At 55.2% G+C, this 16,181-nt stretch overlaps 1 protein-coding gene across 7 annotated transcripts in view; it reads left to right on the top strand.

The window, feature by feature from the left end:
* Positions 1–1,764: 1,764 nt before the first annotated feature.
* Positions 1,765–16,181, top strand: part of HDAC4 (histone deacetylase 4) — a 410,616-nt gene continuing 396,199 nt past the window's right edge. For 2 of the 7 annotated variants that reach the window (XM_077155613.1, XM_077155604.1), the window contains exon 1: positions 4,227–8,533. The gene's annotated coding sequence lies outside the window, so the exon portion shown is untranslated. Of the gene's footprint in view, positions 1,844–2,336; positions 2,396–2,826; positions 2,931–3,001; positions 3,258–4,226; positions 8,552–16,181 lie in introns of those variants that run through there. The other 5 variants (XM_077155606.1, XM_077155607.1, XM_077155612.1 and 2 more) reach the window with 5 other exon arrangements.

The raw sequence follows: 16,181 nt of genomic DNA, 5'->3' as shown, positions 1-16,181 counted from the left end.
GTGACAATGGATATGGAGGGTGTCTATTATCGGGTAGCTGGAGCCTCTCCTCTCCTTTATTTAATTCAGCAGATAACTTCAAGTGAGCTAGTGACCTCTGGCAATTTCTACATGCATGTTTCTTCTTCGGCGACCGGGGCGGCCTGCGCAAGTTCACATGTCGTCCAGTCAACCGCTAGTCTCTAAATTCTCTGAACTCTGGGTTCCTGCTGCCCTATCCTGAAAACCGAGAATACCCTGGTACATGCGGTGGGCAACCCTTGGAAGCCACTCTCAAGTGAGCTGCCTACATTCTCCCTTCCCTGATGTGGCAGGCGGGTGGGAGCCGGCTGCACGAGAAGTCTTTTCTAGTTCCGACGTGCCCCGCTGCACAGGAACTACCTGGAGCTTTCTCAGGACCAAAGCCACCGGGAGGCCTGGAAGCTGGGAGGCAGGAGAGCGTGCAGCAGGGCGGGGAGGACGCGCCCCCGCCCCAGGCCGGACAGCACCCACCCACCCACCCCGGGAGGAAAGCGGACTGCCAGCCTCCGAAACGTGTTAAGAAGGAGTGGGGTTCGCCCCAGCGGCCGGGAGTAAGATGCGGTGCAGACCTCGGGTTTCTGAGCAGCGGCCAACAGGTCTGGCTGAAACGGGGCTTCAAACCATTCCGCACCGCAGAGCCCTCCCCACCCAAGAGACGCGCCCGGCCCGGCCCAGGGCGCTGCCTGCGGCTCAGGGGCTCCCGTCCGGTCCCGGTGACCCTCTGGGGCGCCTCGGCGGGGGCCCCTCGTTGCACGTCCCCACGCGGCGGCCCACGCTCAGCAAAACCCAGTTTCGGGAACTTGCGGGCAGGATTCGCAGCCCCGCGGCTGCCACGCACCGGCGTCCTCCTTCCCGCGTGCGCGACCCGGGCTCCGGCACCTGCACGCGCCGCGCGCGGAAGGGCGTGTGCCCCACGGCCAGGCGCCGCGCCGCGTAGGGGGAGGCCGAGGGCCCACGCGCGGCCACGTTCGCGCTACTGCACACACCAAACCAGCAGCCCCGACAACGTGAGCCCTCAGGGAAAGCACGCGTGGGCCCGACAGCCCGGGGCTGCCCTTCGGCCGCAACCACCACCCCGCCGCGCTCCCGTCACCAGGCAGGGCGAGGCCGCCGCGCCTGCGCACTCGCCCCTCACGCTGCCCGCAGCGTCTCCGAGAGCACGCAGCACCACGTGACCCGCGGCCAGGCCCCCCCCCCCCCAAGATGCCGGCCGCGGGGAGGCCTAACTTGCTCCCGCCGGGAGCAACTCGGCCGCGCAACCCGGACCGCTGCGCCTGCGCCGGGGGGGCGTTCGGGTGCGACCGAGGGCCCGTGTCCCCAGTCACTGCGCACCCCAGTTCCCAGCACCGCCTCAACGGCGAAGCGCCCACGGTCGCGTCTGGAGGCCCGGTGGTTAGCCCCGCCCCCGTGTAATTGGCAGCTTCGGCAGCCAATGGGGTCCAGGACCTGCGTGGGTGGGCGGGCAGAGGTGGAGCGTCTCCGCAGTTCCTAGGCGCGTCGGGCCTGGTGGTTGGGCCGCCCGCTGGACGCGGGGTGGGAGCACACGGGGCCGCTTCCAGGCCTCCGCGCGGACCAATGGAAGGGCGTCTGGGCGCCCCGTGAGGCGGGCGGCGGGCGGGGCCGGGCCGTAATTGACGAGCTCTTCAGTAGAGGCCAGGCGGGCGGGAGGAGCCCGGGAGAGGAGGTGATGCAAGGGCGCCCGAACCAATCGCCGACGCGCCGCCGGCGGGGGGGGCGGGGCCGGAGCGACTGACGGGCGTCCGGAGCGGCCTATCCAGGGCTCGCTGGCTCCCGGCGGGGGGCAGAGGCATCATGGTTCAACGTGGGTCAATTTTTTGTGAATGAGGAGGGGAGGTTGTGGGGCCGCCGCCGCGGTGCACCGTCCCAGCCGCCGCCCGAGTCGACCGCGCGCCCGCCCGCGCCGCCGCCGCCTCAGCGCTCGGGGCCCCCGGCGCCGCCGCGGCCGCGTCCCGCCTCTCGCCGCCGCCCGAGCCCGAGCCGCCGGGCGGACGCGGCGCCGACTTAGGAGATGCGGCTCGCAGCGCCCGAGCAGGGCTAGAGCGCGGCCGCCGCCCGCCCGCGCACGCCCGGAGCCGCCGCCCGCCGCGGTAAGCGCAGCCCGCGCCGCCCGCCCCGCGTAGGGCCATTGTCCGGGCCGCCGCCGGGCCCGGCCCCGCCGCGCTCCCGCAGGCCCGCAGGCCGCCCCGCCCGCCCGGACCGGGCTCCCGCGGGGCCACGGCCCCGGCCCAGCCCTCGGCTCCGCCTCAGGCCCCGGCAGAGCCCGCGCCTGCCCGGCCCTCCACGCCCTCCCGCCCCGGCGCGTCCTCCCCTCGGCTCGCGGCTGCGAGGGCTGCGGCCCGGGCCCCGCCAGCAGGTGAAGCGCAGCGGCCGGAGCCCGCGCCCTCCGCGCGCCTTACGCGCGCCCTCCTCCCCTGCCCCGCCCGCCGGAGCCCGCGGCCCCGGGGGGGACGGTTCGCGCGCAGGGTCCGGGGAGGGGACGGTCCGCGCGCAGGGCCCGGGGGGACGGACGGCGCTCAGGGTCTGCGGAGGGGACGGTCCGCGCTTAGGGCCCGCGGGTGGGGGGGTCGGACGGCGCGCAGGGCCCGGGGCGAACGGTCCGCGCACAGGGCCCGGGAGTGACGGACGGCGGACAGGGCCCGGGGGCGACGGTGCACGCGCAGGGCCCGGGAGGTGGCAGGGGGAACGGACGGCGCGCAGGGCCCGAGGCGGACAGTCCGCGCGTAGAGCCCGGGGTCGGGGGACGGTCGGTGCGCAGGGCCCGGGGGGACAGACGGCGCCTGCGGTCCCGGGCCGAGGTGGGTGACGCGCGAGGTCCCGGCCGGGCTGCGGACTCATCCTCCGGCCGTACCTCCGGGCGCGCGAGAAAAGAAAGGCAGCGGTTGGTCGCGGTGGGTGTCCAGAGCCGATGTGTTTTTGGAGGGGAGAGCTAGACCAAATTCTTAATCTTCTCTCCGCAACCCGCATCTCCCCCCCCCCCCAAAAAAAAACAGCCGGTGTTTTGACGCCGCCTGCGGGTCAGCGCCCTCGAGGAGACCCGAGCTGCGCCTACCTGTTTAGGGGTGAAGGGGCAGGCGGTACTCCTCCGCGGGCACTCGGGGGTGACCCCGGCCGGTCGGTAAGGGGGCCCTGGCCGCGGCGGTACTGGGGTGCAGTTACGTCTGCGACTTCGGTGCCTGATTTGGTCGGAATTCAAGAGCCAGTTGCCCCATGAACAGGTGGGATCCGATGGGAAGTGAGGGGCGGGGGGGGGGGGGGGAGGGTTCCCAGACCCGAGGCGTGAAACCGTTTATGTAACTTTGTAGAATGCTGTGAATTTGCAGAAAAATGTCCTTCCCTGTGGTTCTCGGCGTCGGTGTCTGCCGTCGTGGTGGTGCATGTGTGTCCAACTGGTAGGGTAGGGGTGGGGGAGTTGCAGCCCACTGCCCTGAGTGGGTTTGCCCACGTGATTTCGAGAGGCAGGAGATGTGGCTCAGTCCTGCCCAGATATCCACATTTCCCCAGCATTGCAGAAACACACCATGGGATTACAAGCACATTATCTCGTATTTACATTTAGCGTTGAATTATTTGACACTGTTATAGCAGGAGGCTGTGCGTATCAGTTGGAAAGGCCGGGGGTGGAACCCAGTGTACTCATTTAATGCACATCAAAAATTTGTAATAACTTGCAGCAGCTGATATGAGTGTTTTCTTTATTGCATGTTGTAAATTGACCTGCTGTGACACAATTTTCAAATAAAGCGTTGCAGAAATTAAACTTAAGTTATTTTAGAACTAATGACTTTCTTAACTAAATCGTAATTGCATTACTGTAGAGACCTACCTAATTGCTTGCTGAGAGCAGCCCTGCTTGTGCAGGGCTTGGCTTCCCCTCCTTTTTCTCCGCTCAAGATTTTCTGTGTATTCCAGAACCTACCTAAAGCATGGAAGGCCTGTGAGTAAACATGTAAACAAGCTCTCACTAAGCCAGGGAAGCTCTGGGGGCTGCTGGCAGGTTCACATCTTGGCCTGGTTTCACTTTTTCTTTTGTAAAAGGACCCTGCCTTCTTGGTCACCTGGAGTTTTAATTGTTTCTGATAACTCTGTGCATTACCTTAGGGACTGTCAAGTGAAAGCTGCTGTGGTGGTTTCAGAATTCAACCAGGAAAGGTGGTGGTGGTAGTTAGGGGGAGGGAGGGATTGAATTAAGAAAACTCAGCTGCTTGTACACAAATATACACTATGGCAATTACAGAGCAACAAAAGTTATTGCAGAATTTTGCAGTAACTATGGCAACACAATTACTCCATTATAATTGGAAATGCAAAATGCCACCCAGTTAGAAATTCCATCAGAATGGATTTTGGGATATCAAAAATGTGAGAGATTGAATTTGTTTCAGGTAGCTCATGAGAATTCTAAAATCTGTGTTCAATTATCTATTTTTAAAACTTATTGAGCTTTCCCAGATATTCTCCTGCCTTGGCGCTGTGGCATCTTTCTGGAGAAGAGCTCACATTTGTGTGGGAGGGAAGTATTTTCATGCCTTAAACACACACAGCCCCTTTCCCCCTACCCCCCCCATAAGACCTTTATAGCTTTCTCTGTCCTAGGCTTTTATATAAACTGATACTTTCCTAAGAGAACAGTAATCAATCAGAGAGGAAGCAGGACTGCACAGGGCAGACCAATGTCACTCTGCCCTCTGTAGGCTCAGCGTTTTCTCCTGCAGGGGAGAAGACCGCTGGACTGTCCCCAGGTGAGCCCTGGGGTTCCCTGGGGAGAGTGGAGAGGACTGAGGAAGGAGGCCTGACGACCAAGGCAGATGTGGCCTGAGAAGCCCTGAGCTGCAGAATATTCTGTGGTCAGCAGCTGCACAGCCATGCAATATGCAAACCTCCAAGTGCCCTGTTCCGAGAGTCCCTGGGGAGCTGTTACTGTAGCGAGATTGACAGAGCAACATGGCAACCTGACCATGTGCAGCTGGAGCCATTGATCTTGACCACTGGTCTGCAACCTACTTTCTGTGGATGCCCCTCCTGATGTTTACCAGAAGGATTCTGGTTCTAGAAGTTTCCACACGTTGTGGGGTGGCTGCAGTTTAATGTTGTTATAACTTTCCTTTTAACTACTGCATATTTATGCCCAGTAATCCGCTTCCATTTTCCAGCTTCATTGTGAGGTTTCAGTGCAGCAGGAATGGCTTTGAATTTTGATCCTTTGATGTGAGGGGGGTGGCAGCAGAGGAAAGGCGACTTTGTGCTGTCTTAATTGCCAGAGCAGAAGAAACATTTCATCACTCCTGGAGAATTCGGCCATACCGTTCTCTATTGGAAACGGCTGGGCTTTTGCTGTTCAGAAGCTGCCGGGAGTGATAAATTAATACCTGGTGGAAGTGAATGCGAAGGAAGCAGAAAATGAGAGACAACTGTGGTGGCAGACTCAGGCTGGGCCCGTGGACCAGGACGCAGAGTTGGGTAGCAGAGTTTATCGGTGGGCCCAGCCTCTCAGGAGCTTTGAGTTTTGGCCTGTACTGTCTGGTCTGCGGAGCTAGGGCCTGAGCCCCTGCTGTCCTAGCCAGAGGGACGCCGTTGCTCCAGTGGCCGCTTGCCCCAGTCCTGGGGTGGGGGCAGGCAGAGACCCAGCTCATTGATTTTGGAGGTGTGTTCCAGTCACCCTCTGCTGGGGTGTGCCGTAGACTGGGGATTTTGGAACTTAAGTTTAGAGGAAAGTAAGACACCTTCTGCTTCCATTCAGATGAGGTATCCCATGTCAAAAGTGACGCTGCATTTTGATGAATATACAACTATGTGATGATATTAAGAATTACTGATTGTATATGTAGAATGGAATGATATCTTAATGTTTTGTTTGCTAATTTTTTTTAATTAATAAAAAAGTAAAAAAAAAGTGATGCTGCATTTTAATGGACCTTAAGGATGTATTTTTATAGAGCGTTTCTTGTGGGAAGAAGTGTCACTGAACTGAGGTCAGTAAGTTCTTTTTGTCAGGTTAGTTTTCTTCCCTGGGTACATGTGAGTGATGAAAAAGGGGCTGGGTTGTTTAGGATAAAGTTGGGCCACAGTGTCTGTAGCTGCCCCTGGCCACGCCACTGTTCGGGCTGCCTCCACTGATACACCCCGTCCTCACTTCCTGGCACGCAGGTCCGGGCCGTCCGCAGGATGCCTTCATGTAACTGAGGGGACAGTAGATCGACATCCCCTTTGTCGATCAGAATGCCTTTTCTAGCAAGGAGACTATAATACCAGTAATTACGATATAAACCAGTAGCTGACATTTAATGAGCACCAACTCGGTGCCACGTGCTGTTTTAGCACTTGCTGTGCATATCTCATTTATCCCTCCCCATAGCCCCGAGGTAGGCGCTATTTCACACAGTTACAGAAGTGGGATCTGAGATGGGATGGAAACGAGGTCTCCCATACCCCTTGTCCTGGTCACTCTCACTGCTTCCTCTGCTTCGGGGTTGGTGATGGCCTTGAGGTCAGTATCGAGTTGTTTGGGCAAGCATTGCCTCTCTGAGAGGCTGCACTTTTGAATGCCTTTCAGGTTCAGTGTTGTGTTGACTGTCATTGGAGCTGTTGTTAGCTGACAGTGTGTTTCAGCAGGGTTGGGGAAGAGATTCTGGCTCTCCTGCGTACTCTCATGTTACATGTGCAGCCCTGTAGAACGAGAAGGGATTTTAATGGCCCCATTGCCAGTGGTGGATGTAGCACATGTTGGGATCTTCTCCAAAGACGCCACAGGGCTGCCTGGGAGCAGGTGCCCTTGGGGGTGATGATGGGTGGTGGGTGCCTGGGGCTCCAGAGCCACTTCAGCTGGTGCAGCTTGGCTTTCACTGCTGCTATCTTCGAAGAATTTATTGGGAGAAAACATTCAAGGACCCAAAATTTTGAAAACTACAGATTTAATCTGTTCTCATCATCACACCAAAGCCAGAAACCTCAAGAGGAAATACAGACAGATACTATTAACAGTATGAGGATTTAAAAAATTCCTCTTGGACAGAAGATGGCATAAGCAAGATTCAGAGGCAAACCCAGAAAAAAATATACAACATATTGTGCTTGTATGAGCTTAACAGACACTATGTAAAGAGCTTTTACGAACCAATGCGGTTCTCTTATTAAATGGGAAAGCACATAAATATACGAAGTACAGTGGGTAATAATAAAAATGATTTAGCTTTGCCAAAAAGAAATTCAGCTTAAAGGAGATTCCATTTATGCCCATCATATTAGCACAGATTTAGGGTTTAATGTTACCTATTACTGGTGATTATAATAATTCCTCTCTTGTGGAGTTTCTGTGAGGTTTAGATAAATTAACATTTGAAAAGTGCTTAGAACAGAGCCCAATACACTGTAAGCACAATATAAGTGTCATTGTTATTATTTGCTCTGCAGAATAAATAATACTGCTTCTCTAACAGTCCTCCAGAAAAGTTTTATGTGTTAAGGTTTTAAGTGGTCATTTCCCTTGTCCCAGCAGTTCTGCTTATTAGAATTATCCTAAGGAAGGTAACAAGCGTATGTGGAGATCCTGGCATATTCAAGGTTGTAACGCCAGGGTGTGTTATAAAAGTGATACTTTTGTCTATTTTGTTTCTCTGTACTTGGAAAGACCTATACACAGAGCTCAGGTGATAGATAGCGTCTGTTCTTTAAGTACATGGATCTCTAAAGTGACAGCAGCACCCCGTGGGGTGTCAGGGAAATGGGCTGTGAGGAACTTCATCTTTCTTTTTGTACATGTTGGTATTGTAGAGGTTTTTGCAGTAGCATATATTACTTTGTAGTAACTAAAAAAACCCACATTTAATATTTCCATGGGGGGGGAATGCTGTTTAGCCCCCTTTTTTACAAAAAAAAAAAAAAAGAGAGAAACCAAGTCCTTGGGAAGATGATAGCTGGCACGAGAGGAGTTTAGGGGTGTTTGTTTCTCTGGCTCTCTTATGAGTTCTCTGGGTTGGGCGCTGGTCTAGGGTCTGGCTAGCTCTGGTACAGTCCACAGTACACAGGACCCTAGGTGAGCTCTGCCCAAAGAAGGTGCGTATCTGCCACCTACCAATCCTTGCTGGAAGCCCATGTCCTTAGCACCCAGGCCCCACTCACGTTCTCTATGCGGCCTCTGTTTTACCTGCCTCACCTGAAAGCACTTGCTCTAGTGGCTGAGCTTTGCCCCAGTATTACTTTCCTTCCTTGCTCTTTCCAAGTCCCCTTGGCCCCGGGGCCTTTGCACATACGCCTTCCTTTTCTTCTCTCTCCCCACTCCCTTCTCCTCCTCCTTCCTTGATCTCTTAGCTCATACTCCTTCGTGTTAAGCTAAGCCTGAAATCCTTTTTACTCCTTCCTAACACGGTTCCAATTGTGAAATTTCAATAGCTCATTGTGACATCAGTTGTTTAATGTCCCTTCTCTTACTGACTGGGAGCTCCAAGGGGTCAAGGGGATCTGAAGGCCTGCCTGTTTTATACCAGTATCTGGCAGCGTAGGTTGATGAATGAGTGTGAGTGGCTTTAGGAGTGCGTGCACATGGTAGCCTTGGTGAGAGAGTCTGGGTGAGGACCTTGTCCCTGGCCTTTTACGCTGAGGATGCTCTACCATGTTTCTGCTTGGACTCTGAAATTGCCTGCTCCCAGCTTCCCCCCAACCTGCGAACCTCTGGTCCTGATTTCGGCAATTACACGCTTTTAAGGAGATGCCATAAATGCAAATGGGCTGGGTTCTGTGATGTGAGGAACAGGAGTGAGATGGACCTTAAAAACACAGCTGTCAAGTGGCAAGTGGCACCACCGCGCCAAGGCGAGGGTGTACAGTGCTTCCTCTGGCTGCGTTGCTGCAGGGCGCCAGGATCGAGGTGGCAAGCCACTGCTTTTATTAAAGGCATTTTTTCCTGTTTGTTTTAAATAGGAATTAATGACATTATTTAATTATATCTTATTTAACCTAATAATTTTAACATGGTACCTTAATGTGGTTGTGCTTATAAATATTTTGGAGTCCACTCTGTTAAAAATGTGACTGTTAGGCTTTGTTAGTTTACTACTGTTTATGAAGTATTCTGTCTTTCTGTGAGTCAAGTGCTTTTGTTGGATTGATGTCTAAGCTTGAAACAATAAATCATTTCTCAGGGCATGAAAGCCTGAACCGGCATTCCAAGTAGGAGTGCTGTTCAAACGGTGATGGAATTACATTTTCTCTTGGGAACGGCCCAGTCATCTGGTTTATGTGTTGCTATTTGCTGGAGCGGTTCTTTTTTAAACTTTGGAAGAGAGGTTATTCTGATCCCCTGCACTCCCACCCCCCTACCCCACTGGCCTCTGTTTGTTCAGGATGTGGGGGCTGGTCATGGGCATGTTTTCTCAAAATTTCTAATTGTTTTGCAGATACTTATACTGTACCTAAGACCAGGTAATAAGTTTTACGTGAGATTGGACCCAGCCAAACAAATACTCTGTGCCAGATGCGGGGCAGGCCCTGCCAGCACCAACGTCCCCAGGAAGGTACTGCCTCTGCCCCTCTTGCAGGCCGAGAGGCATGGTGTGGAAGCAGTGAGCGCCGTCCTGAGCCCGGGCCCTGCCTTGTCACACAGTGCAGGGGAGGCTGGGGGTGGTGGTGGGCCAGCGGGTGTTTGGGGAGGCTGGGAGCAGAGCATGGTCCTTCTCAGTCAGAGACCGAGTGGTGGGCCTACGTGGCTGGCACTGGCCCGGCTCAGAGGGTGCCTGCTGCACAGGAGGAGCCGGGCCAGCTGGCAGGTGAAGGTGTGTGCAACCCCCTGGGTCGTGACTGGTGGTGGCCGAACTTGCTTTCTGTCCTTTGTGCTTAGTGTGTGGTGCCTGGTGTTGATGTGGGGGATGTCCCTGCCTGCTCTCAGAGTAACTTCCTGGCGGCCACTTCACTAGGCACGTGGACACCAATGGATAGGCCAGGGAGGCCCCCGATGGCCTGTGGCATAGCCAGCACCTCTCTGGAGAGGGGGCTTGGAGGGTAGCAGTGTCACATCGGGCCTGGTGCAAGAGGCAGTGGGTGTCCCCCACTTGGAGAGAGGGCCTGGCCCCAGGGCCTCTGCAGAATGGGTCAGAGCCAGTGTTGGTAAGGGCTTCTTTGCAGGCCTTCCTATAGGGACTGGCCTCTGGGCAGTAGCTGCTCTCTGTTCAGGATTGAAGCTCTGTGGGGGTCGCTGTGTAAGAACATTCCGGAAGGGGCAGCTGTTGTATCTTATAGATTAACGGTTGAAAACTGATACTGAGTCCCGGCTTGGCGCCTCTGCAGGGGCCTTTGCCTGCCCTGTGTGCTTTGAGTCAACCATAGCCTCTTAGGGAGGTGGTTGCACAGGAAAGTGGGACTCTAGGAGGGCCAGCAGGCTGGGCCCAGGGACCCGGCAGGACCGTAGTGGGCCTGGCACCTGAGCCCTGCTCTCTACCCGGCCCAAGCTTCTTCTAAGCTGATGGTAGAGGACTTTCTCACCTGCAGGTCTCGGGCCTGGAACATTCTAATGAGTCTACCCCCCACTCCACTTTTGGGGGCTGTGGCCACCTGGGGAAGGACCCCCAGGGTTGTGGCTCCACCGGGGCAGAGGTATAGTTGTTGCCAGAGAATATTAAAAATGTGACCACCCTCAAAGGGGGCCTTGATGTTTTGGACATGCCAGAGAAGCCCTGTAGCGTGGCTTGGGAACACTGCGGTCAGTTACAGTCCTCAGCTCTGAACCTGATAGACGGTTTTCACTGCACAGGTCGCAGTTGGTGGTCACTGACCATTCTTTGGAGAATCCTTCTTTGCCAGGTCCGTGTTGTGATTCTTTGCCCTGGCTCTCCAGGTTAAAGGGACAAACTAATGGAAGTGCCACAGGGCCATGTACATTCCACTTTTGTCTCAAAAGCACTGTTTTCCTTTAACTTCCCTGGGCTGGAAGTTTTGCAGCAGTCTAAGCACATCCCCAAGTAGTCGGCTCCAGCAGTAACTGGCCTGGAACAACTGACCTTCATTCATCCTGAGTTCCGGGAGGCTTGGGCTCCGTCTCTTTCTCTGGGCAGCTGGAGGTGGCTGCTGTGCCTGCAGCAGTGCAGGGGGCTTCCCGTGGGAATTTGGAGGTCACGTGTCCATCTCTGAACTGGTCACTGTGACCTTGGGTATAGATTGTGTGGGGTGGTTCAGTCTGGGTGCTGGGCTCACCTCCTCCAGAGAACGGCTGGGGAGCCGGCTTCCTTTGCATGGAAGTTGGTGCTCTTGGGAAGGAAGAGGCACGATCTGGGGGATGGAACAAGAAGGCAGCCATTCTCCGTGAAGTTGGCTCGTGACAGCTGCAGCGGCAGTTCTGGAACAGCCTTTGGCGTGTGCTTGCTGTTTGCAGGCTCCGTCCTGAACACTGCTGTGCTCTGTCTCCTGGACGCTGCAGCCACCCTCTCTGAAAGGGTGATGGGATAGAGGAGGAGGGTCTCTGCAAGGACTGGAAGTAAGGCCTTGGCCAGGATTTCTGTACAAGTGCGCTACAACAGTGTCTGGCTTCTTCTCTTTCCCTGGGGGTAACCTGGCCCCCGGAAGTTAGGGGGTTTGTGGTTATCGTGGCCTGTGTGAAAGGTGGGCAGAGGTGATAGGAGCTTCTTGGGCTTGGCCCCTGCTTGCTGTCTGGCTCCAGGCAGCTGACTCTACAGAGGGTCCTGAGACTCTTGGAGTGGGGATGGTGGTGCGGTGGGAAGGCAGGATCCTGCATCTCCAAACAGCCATGCAGATGCTCCCCACTTCTGCTGGCCGCACCCAGTGAAGTGGCTGTGGAGAGCTGGGGCTCTGATCAGGCCAGGGTGGGTGGAGGGAGTATGGGGCCGAGCGTGTCAGGTGCAGCTGCTCTCTGGAAAATCCCCCGGGTAACCCAAGAGGTTCAGGGCAGCCTCTCTGGATTGAGGGTGCCCTGAAAAAGGGTCAAGATGCACATTGGCTCCTGTGTTGAACAGAGCTGGGCGAATGCTGAGGGTATCCTGAGAAGACGGAGTATAGATCCTGCCAGCCAAAATGTGGCCCAGGCGAGGCAGAGTTTTGGAAGCCTCGCTGGTCACATCTGCCCCTGTATAGGCAGAGGGCCCCTGGAAGGACTGTGGGCTTTGGGATCAGACAGATAGGCTTTACAACCTGCCGGCTGTGTAAACTGTTCATTTACCCAACTTCTCTATGCCTTGGCCTTCCTGTTTATAAAGCAGGGATGAGAATTTAAACCTGGTAGAGTTGAGTCAGGATCAAGAGAAAAGGGGTGCCAGTGGCCCAGCCTCTGGCTCTGCCCCCCAGCATGAGGTGGATAAATGTCACTGCCCTTCCTCAGGTTCCCATACTGTGGATTGAGAAGGCCCCGCCCAGCAGCACCTCTGAGGCTTCTTCAGTGGGTGCCAGTCCTGCTCCAGGCACTGTGTCATTGCTGAGGGCCATCTGTTAGTCCTTTGACAATCCTTCCTCCCGCCCGTCTGTGGAGAAGTGGACTCCCAGCACCCGAGTGGCTTGATGACAGAGGAGCGTAGATTTGGGCCAGGCATCCTGCTCTTGAGCCTGTACCCCTCTCTTTCCAGGTAAAATAATTGGGATGCACAGTAAATAAACTCTGTAGAAACCTGTCCATCTGAGGTCAGAATTGGGAGGCTCCTTCCAGGGTATGTTGCTGGTTGGAAAAGCAGAGCGGTGAGGGGCTCTGGCTTTAGTCCTGGGCATGCGTGCTGGCGCAGTCCCTGCTTGCAGTACTGCGAGGTGTACTTGACCTCTGTAGGCTCCATTTGCTTTTCTGCACCATCGGAATAACAGCCGCTCTGTCCTGGCCGAGTTGTCGGGAGGATTAAGTGGTTTGTCTCTGACTCCCAGAGTCATAGGCCTGGCATCTATCTGTGATCAGAGAGAAGTGGTGGCTCTTTCTAATGATAGAACGCTGGACCCTTGACAGTCTCTGGGCATGGAAAGTGCCTGGGTCAGCAAGGGAGGCAGAGAACTGCACACCTGCACATGCCCTTCCCCAGGAGGGGCCTTTGGTCATCAGGGTCTGGCCCTGCAGTCTTCACAGGGTAGGGAAACAGGCTGTGGTGAGGAGCCAGCACCCCTTACGGAGGGACTGAGGCTGGAGGTGATTCTTGGCTTGGTGGGTGTCCGGCGCCGTCTCGCTCAGCTCCTGATCCTCGGCCGGCGAAGGGGACAGGAGGGAGAGAGAAAGAAGGCTCCAGACACACTGACCTGGCGGTTAACCACGACTCAAGACGCACGGCAGTTGTGAGTGCAGCTTTTACTGAGGCTAGGCATACATTCTTTATTACAGGTTCCACACGGGGCGTACTGCCTCGTGGGAGAGCGACCTCTGTGCGGCCGTCAGGTACAGCTCCCTATGGGTCGTCTCTCTCCGATTTCCTTCCCGGGGTCCCAAATATAGCATGGTGACTACCAATAGCTGAAAGCCACGTACAGAGTTGGGATAGGTGGGTAGGAGAGGCGGATGCATACATCATGGGCGGAAGTGACGTTCGGGCACCATCTTTGCCCGAACGTCGGGTATACGTTTTAAGTGGAAGCAGGATGTGGGCGCCATCTTAGCTCACTCGATGGGAGGGGGAAACTCTAGAGCAGGCTGCAGCCAGTCCACCAGGCCCATCCGGGAGGCGGCTCTCCACATCTCCCCCTTTTTTATTTATTTTCGACCCAGTGTCTCCATTGATGAGTGTGCTCCCATGAGCCTGAGAGGCCCACTACATGATTTGGTGCTTTGGGGAGTCTGGACTAGGCTCCAGCCATCTTGCGGCTGAACCTCTGGCACCGACCAGAATGCTCACCTCATATAGAGACCGGAGAGCCCGTGAGCTGGAAACCACGTGACTCTCCCTGCAGTGCTTCGCCTTGCAACTGGGGAACAAGAGAAAGGGGATGGGAGAGCGGCTACCAGAGTCGAGGGTGTCTCTCGGTACCTCAGTGCAAAGAGCCCAGTCTGGCCACTACTGTGACTCCGCTCATGAGATCAACCGGAGACAAAAATTATGACTGCAGGCACCGCCCTTTATACCCGGGACGGGGCCCTGGCCTTGCCGCAAACCTTACTCCTGAGTGCCCCTCCCAGAGTGGCCCAGATGGGGTACAAAATTCAGAAGGGTCATCATCAGGGATATGAGGGGGAGAAGACATAGCCATCATAGTGGCAACACGCAGTTGCTGCTGTGCTTGAAACAAGCGTTCTAACAGGCACTTTATAACAACTAGACCCACCAATAGTCCCACAATTAGGAGAAGCCAAGTGGTTAAGTTCGGCCACGAGAACCAAGAAGTGAACCGGTCCCACAAGTTTTTTACAGTCTCAGCAAGTGTGGAGAGATCAAAGGTGACAGGTTTTAACTGGATCTCCCCAATCTCTAGGAGACCAGATTCTACTTGATTGGAGAGGTTGGTGAACTTAGGGAGATAAGTGTCTCTAAGCCAGGTGGCAACGTTCTGCCTCTTTTCGGTCAGGTTTACTCTAACCGGGGTTACACAGAGCCTCCCGAAGAGCCACCGGGTATCACACCTCTGCTGAAGTACTCTCCATAGGCCATCTATTTCTAGGCCAAGTTCGTCTATTTCAGTCTGGAGATGTTGAATGGCTTGAGAGTTCAGTTCCAGCATCTGATTGTGGTGACGTAGGGTATCCCGCGTGAGATTAGCCAGGTTGTTAACTGCCTCCATCGTTAGGGCAAGTTGTTGTGATGTCCAGGCCTGCAGAACAGCATTACCTACTGCTGGGACAAACAATGAAGCGGCCACACCGGCGACATTCCACAGCCAATCCTTTATGCCTCTCGGGCGCCTGCTTTTTGTGAAAGTTAACTTGTCTACCGGCACAGTTTGGGAAACTGGGCCAACCCAGTCGGTCACATTAACGGGAACCCAGGCGTAACTGGGCCGATACACCAGAATGCTGTAAACAGGGAACCCATTCCAGCACTCGGACAGGGTGCAGGGTTCGTTGGAGCAGTTGAAACCTGAGGAATCAGAGAGCAAGAAAGCAAAAGGAGGAGACACACAAACGTCTCTGTGTAATGGAAAGGAACAATTTTGGTTGTTGTATGATGGGCTGGACTGCGAGAGAGAACAGTTAGTGGAATTACCTTCGGCCTCTGAGGAGGAATTATACAGGGTACCATTCAGAAGCAAGAAGTAGCGCAAATCTAAGCATGCTCCTAAGGGGTTACAAACCAAATGTTGGGCGAAAGTCTGGACTGGGGATTTTTTGGGGTCGAGTACTGGTTCCTTACATGGGTTGACAGTACCCCATGCAGCGTCTGTGGAGTAGTCTTGGAGTTTACGTAAATGAGGACGCACGGACCAGAGCCACCAGTCTCCACCCAGCATGAATGGGTGGAACACACTTATGCAGGGGTGCCATGTAAACTCTTGAAGAGTGACTACCTTAGGCAGGCCGTGTACACAGGGAGGAAAGGGGGGTCGCGGGGTATCTAGATCCCGAGAACATTGACAGACCGTTGGTCGGAACCCGTCAAAACTGAGGCACCTCTTTGTTTCATTTTTTGAAAGGAGCCCTAGACAAGACTGTTGCTGCCCTTTAGAGGTGTTGAGGAACTCTAGTAAAACTCCCTCAGGACTTTATAATCATATGCTTCATACTGATTGTTGCCCTGGGGATTAAGAATAACCGGGTACATTTCTGGGGATGGCTCTGGCTTGAGCGGTTGGTATCCACCTAGTATGCCAAAAGGCCGAAAGGTCAAAGAGGGGAACCATTTTCCAGAAATGTCTCCTTCTATTTGTTGATGATAGGGGGTCCAGAGGGCCCGAGTACTCAGGTGGGGGACACAGCTGCAGATGCCCCTCCCCTGATCCGCCGGTAAACGGACTACCAGGTTCGGGCACTAGGGGGAACTCACAATCATCAAAACCACCCGCCGGAAGTTGCCGCGCCCTCACATCCGGTGCCGGCGGAGCGGAAGGCCGTACGGGTGGGATAGGAGGCTTAGCAGGGAACTTTTCTTCACAGAGATACCTCGCTGTTTCAAGAGCGTCCTTAAGGGACCCAGCAGAGGTGAGCTTACTGACTGCCCCATGATTGCAGTCGGTACCTTCTTTTCAATCACTCGGGGACGTCTCCCGAGTCCCTGGGGCTACCTGAAAGCCCACAGGCCCTAGCTCTT

Source organism: Tamandua tetradactyla, chromosome 3 (assembly GCF_023851605.1).
Source record: "Tamandua tetradactyla isolate mTamTet1 chromosome 3, mTamTet1.pri, whole genome shotgun sequence".
In the NCBI taxonomy this organism is placed as follows: domain Eukaryota; kingdom Metazoa; phylum Chordata; class Mammalia; order Pilosa; family Myrmecophagidae; genus Tamandua; species Tamandua tetradactyla.
Note: the sequence above shows the minus strand (reverse complement) of the source record. Positions and strands in the feature narration are given on the sequence as shown.